The 7,834-nt window shown below is 34.6% G+C and overlaps 1 protein-coding gene across 1 annotated transcript in view; it reads left to right on the forward strand.

Annotated features, from left to right (window-relative positions):
- The first annotated feature begins 1,952 nt into the window (after positions 1-1,952).
- Positions 1,953-7,834, forward strand: part of LOC106466973 (smoothelin-like) — a 38,118-nt gene continuing 32,236 nt past the window's right edge. Inside the window, exon 1 of the mRNA XM_013927284.2 lies at positions 1,953-2,088. The gene's annotated coding sequence lies outside the window, so the exon portion shown is untranslated. The remainder of the gene's footprint in view (positions 2,089-7,834) is intronic.

Genomic DNA, 7,834 nt, shown 5'->3' on the forward strand with positions numbered 1-7,834 from the left:
TATATATATTACGAAACATGATTTTTGTCTTATTTGCTGTTTATTAAAAACCTCATTTGAATCAAAATGGCTTAATTATTATATACTACGACCATTTCCTAATATTTCTGGATCTGTGTAACAAACTTTGGTGACCTCTTTGTGGGTTTTCTCATACATTAAATATTAATCTTTTACTTTTAGTGTTGACTAAATTGTAACCCCTTAGGTATATTTCTTATCAGCTTGTCAAGTAAGTTTTACAGTGAAGCATTCTCACAATGTCGTAAAATTTCTTTAAGCTACGTTTTATTGCTGGCATTATGTATTAGATTGTATTGTAACCAAAATAAGTGGAGAAAGCCCATAGAAGTTGTATTTAGTATAATGTTAGTTTGTTTTAGGACATTACACGTTGTTTATGTGAAATACTTTGCAAATAAAAAAAATAAAGTCCAAATCGAAGCCAGTTGTCACGTGATGACAACGACATTGTGCCATCGTGTAACATATTCCTTTCATTAAAAAGTCTGACTAAACAGAGAAGAGGATCTGAAATAAAAAGTCAGTATGCAATCCAGACTGTTCGGACAAAGGTCTTTGTAAGGATATGAGATTTGTAGCAAGAAATTTGCAAGAAAGGTTTCGAACAGACAAACGCAAGCATATTATAAATATATATATATACCAACGAAACACATACATGTTTTGTTATACATATATATTATGTATCGAGCAACAGACAGCAATATTTCTTGACTATCTATGAAAGTTTTACATCTCCAGAAACATTTTTTATTTTGCAATGGTATTATTTTAATGAGATTCAGAGGAAACGTTCATCCAATGTTTGTTTGTTTTTTGTATTTCGCGCAAAGCTACACGAGGGTTATCTGCGCTAACCGTCCCTAATTTAGCAGTGTAAGACTAGAGGGAAGGCAGCTAGTCATCACCACCCACCGCAAACTCTTGGGCTACTCTCTTACCAACGAATAGTGGGATTGACCGTCACATTATAACGCCTCCACGGCTGAAAGGTCGAGCATGCTTGGTGTGACGGGGATTCGAACCCGCGACCCTCAGATTGCGAGTCGAGCGCCCTAACCACCTGGCCATGCCGGGCCTCATCTAATGTAGTTTATATTAAGTAACACAAAGATTGTTTTGAAATTTGTTTGTTTAGAATATACCGCAAAGCTACTGAAGTACTATTTGTGCATAGCCCTATCAAATTCTGAGCTGACAGACAATAGAGAAGGTATCTAGTCAACAGTTGCCCTCGCCAACCCTTGGTTACCTTTTGTCTGATTGCATAACTGGAGTTGCCCGTCAACCTTATATCGCATACACTGCCCTAAAGTGCAGGGTGAGTTTTATGACAACAGGTAACGAACCAAAAACCCTCGGATTCATAGTCCGAGCACGCTAACCACTAGCACACACGAGACATAACAAAACTAAGTAATATGAGGTTAGCCATCTATAAATCCGTCCCTCGGTGGGTCAGCGATAAGTCTCCAGATTTAAAACGATAAAATGAGGGGTTCGATTCCCCGTGGTGGACAGAACTTTGCGCTAAAAGAACAACAACAACTTTCTCTAAATCTACAATTTCTTTTATATTTCCACTGAGCTAGTTACCAGCTTCCGTTTCCCAAATCTTCGTGATTATACTCTCCTGACATTTTGTTTAGAAAGATTAATTCGAAAATTCTTCATACGTGCGATTCTATGGAATTATAATGTGTACTTAGTCTATCCTTCAAAAGTCCTCTAAATTTGCAAGTTTCGTGTGTTTTGCTGAAATTTTTAAACATCAGCTGTTTTTCAAACCTTTTCAAAGTTAAAATTAGCCAACCAGAGATCGCCGTTAGATCCCGTGACCCCTACTTAAGCAGAAGTATTTTTAGTTCTTGTTGTTTGACGTCAGCATCTCGAGAAGCGCTTGCTGGGCCATCAAGTTTCAATTGCAGCTGTACTCTAGTTGTTGTTTAGTCATTGTGTCATTTTGTATAGCGTGAATTTGCACGAGGATTCTGAACGCTTACTAAACATCTCAGGAACAGCTCATATTCACACATCAATCTTATTTGTACGAAGGGTTTTCAGGTAAGTAGGGGCTTAATGCAAGGGGTGAGTGATACGCTTTATATAGATAACTTTGAGAAAAATAATGGAATTTAATAAAAAGCATAGTAGAACAATAAGAATTGTACTATTTTAATATTGTTCACTAAAACTGAAAAACGAAAGTTGTATATTTTAACGTAAATACCATTATAAACTAACAAAATTAATAATAAAATATGATACGAAAGCTCATGAAAACTAATAAAATTTCATGATAATCTGTTATCCCGATGATGACTATGATACTTTGTAATCCCAGCACAACTGTCACAAGCAGGGTTGTTGAGAAAGATGTTCTTAATTTGCTGTACATTGTACTTTGAAAACTTAGTTTTAATCGTATACTAAAGGGATGTTTTCAGTAAAATAATTGTCTACTTTTCATAATTCTTCTTCTCACGTAACAGTAAATTAAATACAAATTCGCAAGAGTGTAAAACAAAATGCTCTTTAGAAGTACCTTCTCTAGTATATTATGAATTTCTACTCGTTTTCATAATGTTGGAAAAAAACAAAAAGGAAACCTTTTTAGTCTTGTTGCCCCACAAAAGTTTAGAGCTACAACAGTACATTAACATTACGACCAAATTACTAGTTTGAGGTTTCGAATTTGAAAAACTCATTTCTGGAAAGTATATATATTATAGATGAATATCGTCTGAGTATTCTCTTTTTTTACTTTATCAAACTAATAATCATTTTGCGTAATTTGGAATTTTTTACGGGTTTTACTGTGCATACGATATCAGGAAATTTCACTTGCTCGAGCAAGTAAAATATCCTGATATCGTATTCACAGTAAAAATCTAAAAAATTCAACCCCCCCCCCCTGTGGCACAGCGGGATGTTTGCGGACTTCCAACGCTACAAACCGGGTTTCGATACCCATGGTGGGCAGAGTACAGATACCCCATTGTGTAGCTTTGTGCTTAATTACAAACAAAAAACTCAAAATTACCGTAAAATGATTAGTAGTTTGATAACGTAAAAAGGAGAATACTCAGACGATATTCATGTTTAAAAGTTGATACGTCTCCTAACATGTGATTGTATCACAATTTCAAGGAGAAAATTCTGAGTGTGTGTGTTTCTTAAAGCTAAAAATAGTCCCTGTACGAGTCCATTACACTGCTCAACACATTAAACGATAATCGGAATTTTTAATGTTGTAACTATGACAAGACGTCTGTCAAATTAGGCATCTTATAATTAATCACGTAATGTGAAATGAAAATGATTGTTTATTTAGCCTATATTTGGTTAATGTGGTTTTCATCTTTACACACCGTGATATTTTAGTTCAACACAGAGAGGGGTCGTCACGAACATTAAGAACAGCCTGGCACCGAAGTTGCATATTTAAAATCAGACTGTTAATAAGGTCCTTATTATTCTCGATCGACCCGCCCAAAGAGTCGTTTTTATGACATCTTTAGTGTTTAGAGTCATTGGAAAGAATAAGACACTTCTCTCGAGAACACTCCATACATGTTAAATGTGACTGAAGTCCGGTGAGGATGAACGCCTGCCACATCCGTTAATTATTTTTTTCTTCAAGCAGTGTGTTGACCAGTTGCGCGCAGAGTGGATGGGTATTATAACCAGCCCATTAGAATAAAGTACCATCAAATAGCAGCACAAGGATCCCTATCATGTGTGACATCAGTGGTACCGCAGGTCGTTCACTGGTGCTATTCCTGCTCTTACCAAAAATCTACAAGTGTAATATGCTGTACGTTTCTGAATGGAAATGAGGTGGATCTGGTTCCTAATCTCCTTCTATTGTACAAAAGCCTGTTGTGTAACTGTATGGTGAAGCGTGGCTTATCTGTAAAAAATATTGCTTTTAATGTTGTTGGTCCACTAATCATGTTCTTGGCACATGGAGATGAGTTGTTTTGTACTTTGCTACAGTGCATTTTATTGGGTGTCTGGCATATTGACTGGCCTCTAAGCTGCCTCGAAGTTCGGTTTTGGATGTGACCATCTGGTTCAAATATGGTTCAGGAACAATATGGTATTCCTAGACATTTATGAAAGTGCGACTGAGACTATACTGCATGATACCACTTGACAAAGTACGGGCGAATGATAAATCACTTGAAATTCAAATCACATGACTTGTCATCAGATGTCTGATTTTCATAAAAATCAACTGAAGAGAAGTTTGACAGATCTATAACAGTGGTTTTTGCTTTGTCACAGATATAACAAAACGAATTCCGGTTACACTTTATTTGCTTTGGACAGTGTATATAGGTGCTCTGTTAACGTATAAACCAGTAATGAGTCATTGGTCTACTTGCACAAAAGTCTCCGTATTTCATGATCAGCTGTGTTGCAGAATTATTTAGACACTAAGTCGGAAAAGATCTTTACCGGTTTTAAGGGTCAGTCAGGCTGTTAATTGTAGCGATGGTTAAGTTTCCATTCATTAGAACTTTTAATTTATTTTTCAATTAAAAGAGGTATATACCGAAATCTTACTAATAGAAAGGTATGGGACCGACATATTTTATTCATAACAAAGCACATAAGTTCAGTGTCTTACTTGAAAGTTATCTTGACTTATAAAAAAATTCGTAGATCAGAATCTGACTTTGTCATTATCATATCAAGAACATATATTCAGAATATGATCTGTAAACGAAAAAATAAACTGTTTATAAATTTAGCAAATGTAATAACAACTGTAGGATCAGAGTTTCAACTTCGAAAAGTCTATATGACCTTGACCTTAGATTCCAACTTTATCTGCGAAGAGAAGAATAAACCAAAATACAGTACTAAACATTGTTCAGTTTAATTATCTTTGGTAGAAAAATATTTAATTAAATATTTCCAGTTTATTATTTCACACGTTAAGCAACAGCACCCACCGTCAACGTTTTGGCTGCTCTGTCTGGTCGAAAACTGGTATTTGATCACGACTCTTATACTGCTCCCACAGTCTCAAAGTGCGGAGCAAGTTTTTGCAGGAACAGGATGCAACCAAGAAAACCTTAGCTTCATATTTCGAGCACACTAGACCACACCCAATCCATGTCACTTTAGATAATGTCAAAACAGCATTCATATTCAAGAATTATTAGACTCTTGACTGGAACTGATTCTCCTGACTAAATCTTATTAAATCCTTATAATCAACGTAATTTGCCTTCTTCACCTATATTTATAGAGTCTAACAATTTGTTCTTTTCGAAATTTGTTTCATTTTTAATTTAAATAACCAAATTCAGTTAATGAAAGCCTTACAACAATGTCACTTTTAAAGAACTGAGTACAAGAAAATTACAATAAGAATAACTCAAAATTAAAGGTACATAGCAAGTTATTTTTTTAAATTCATCCCAGAAAGCCAATGAATTTTCCATTTTATTTTATTTTTACACATGACATTTGTTAGAAGTCACATCCGAGTTTAGCTCTTCTTTCTTATTTTGACGAATACATTGAAGACATTGAAGAATACAACCAGGTTTGGAACTCAACTGCCCCACGCCACATCAGTCACCACATAAAATACCCCTCCCCCGTCCCGAAGAAAACATTCTGGAAGAAAATCCTGGCTTATTTTTCAAAGTAAGTTTGCTAGATCTATATTTCATCGTCCATGTTATCACAGAGGAGCTCCAAAGTTACCTCTGTTTTGCGATAAGACACGAGAGATGAGGAAACCTTAACTTCATGTAGGGCACTTCTGTGTGTAGTTTTCTCCATCTAGCTGTACAAAGCTGTTATTCAACTCTCTCTACTTATACCTTTATGTCCTGATCACTTAAATCTACTAAATTTTGGCAAACATGCTTATTAAAAGTCCCTGGTTAGATATTCACACATTACACACACGCGCGATTTGACAGCTTATTAAAGAAATGAAAATGATTATATTGAAAAAAAATCACTTATAGGAAATTTCACAATCCAATAGGACATCGTGATGAAATTCTAATTCTCTTCAGTAACTTACAGATAATGTTTTTCAAGATAGTTGATATTACAACAAGGCTTCCACACAATGACAATTGGTAAAAAAACAATTTAAACATTACTAACTGTTTATGTTGAATTCCGACAGTGCCGCCTTTCTTTCAAGTTTGAAACTTATATATGTACACTTAAACAAACCTATATTTCTTTTTCCTTGTTTTTTAACATTCTTGTTTACAGTAGCATTCCAGAAACATTTTGGGCTAACTAGATTTAACGTCAATCAAAAAATTAAATACTAAATTGATAGAAAAACGAACATTTTTTACTATATTTTTTATTTGGTTATTTTCAAATTTTGTAATAACATAAATATACATATACATTTTTTCAATGGGAGTATGCAGTTCTATAATACAAATGTTATGTTTCATTTGCAGGTCCAGGCACAAAACATAAGGTATAAAACATTTTTCATACTCGGACTCAACATTATTAGTGACATACATCTTGCAACTCAACGTCTCATAGAAACGTTTCGATACATTTTTAGTAATGAAATGTTGAAATACAAATAAGAATGAGGAGTTCAAGGTTATAACAACTGAGCTTGTTACCTGAAAGGTCGCTTACAGTTCAGTGAGAGCTATAATGGGTTTTTATTCTAGTATAAATTTAATCATGTCTCGTCAACATGATAAAAAAAATTAACATGACTGGCGTATCCGTCTAGTACCGTCATGCATGTTGTGTGTCGTGATGGACTTTTACTGTCTCAATTCGTGAAATGTATCTTCAGTACTGAGGATTTTCTTACTTCACAGTGTATCAAGAAAGGGGATGTTTGTAGAGCTACGATCACAGGTTCTGTTACCATTCCTATGAGGAGAACTTTGAAGTTTGCTGGCAAGGTGTCCAGACTACTCATTAATAATCCACTTGTATGGTGAACGCTGGGCTAGAGATTACTCAAGTACGAAACTTACATAACAGATTATTTGAACTATACACACATGAGTTTAAAGTGCTTCAATTCAATGTAAATTTACGAAGTCTAACTAAATATCTCAAAATAATAAATATGCATTAGTAAACTGAACGTCATAAATTTCACACGAACGACCACAAACGTTAGAAAATTACTTTATTTATTTACTAACCATTCTGTTTACGCAACTTTGTTTGGAGCGTACACCTTTACTAAGACGCGATTATAATTCATTATATTTGTCATAAGACATTAGTATTAGCTTTATTATATATTTTGAAGATTATATTGTTTATTCTGTTCGTTAGAATTTTTCAAAAAGAAGAAGAGTGTATAATAGTATTTAACCACACTGTTTGTTGTGTCTTGACGGACTGATGAGCTCCACATTGTGCGAAACGCGCAGTCGGCAACGAATGTGGCGGACATTGTGTGGTTGAAATACTCTAGGTAGTTATGGTGGTTTGTTTATATTTGAAGGCGACATTATGGCGTTTGTTGATGGTTATGCCTATTCAGAGACAATATGTAATTACGGTGATATGTGTATGTTTGAAGACGATAGTATTGTGTTGTTGATGGTTATGGGTATTTATGCACAGAAAGTAATTATGGTGATATGTGTATGTTTGAAGAACGATAGTATTGTGTTGTTGATGGTTATGGGTATTTATGCACAGAAAGTAACTATGGTGATATGTGTATGTTTGAAGACGATAGTATTGTGGTTGTTGATGGTTATGGGTATTTATGCACAGAAAGTAATTACGGTGATATGTGTATGTTTGAAGACGATAGTATTTTGTT

This window comes from Limulus polyphemus, unplaced genomic scaffold, assembly GCF_000517525.1.
Source record: "Limulus polyphemus unplaced genomic scaffold, Limulus_polyphemus-2.1.2 Scaffold2443, whole genome shotgun sequence".
NCBI classification, from domain to species: Eukaryota; Metazoa; Arthropoda; class Merostomata; order Xiphosura; family Limulidae; genus Limulus; species Limulus polyphemus.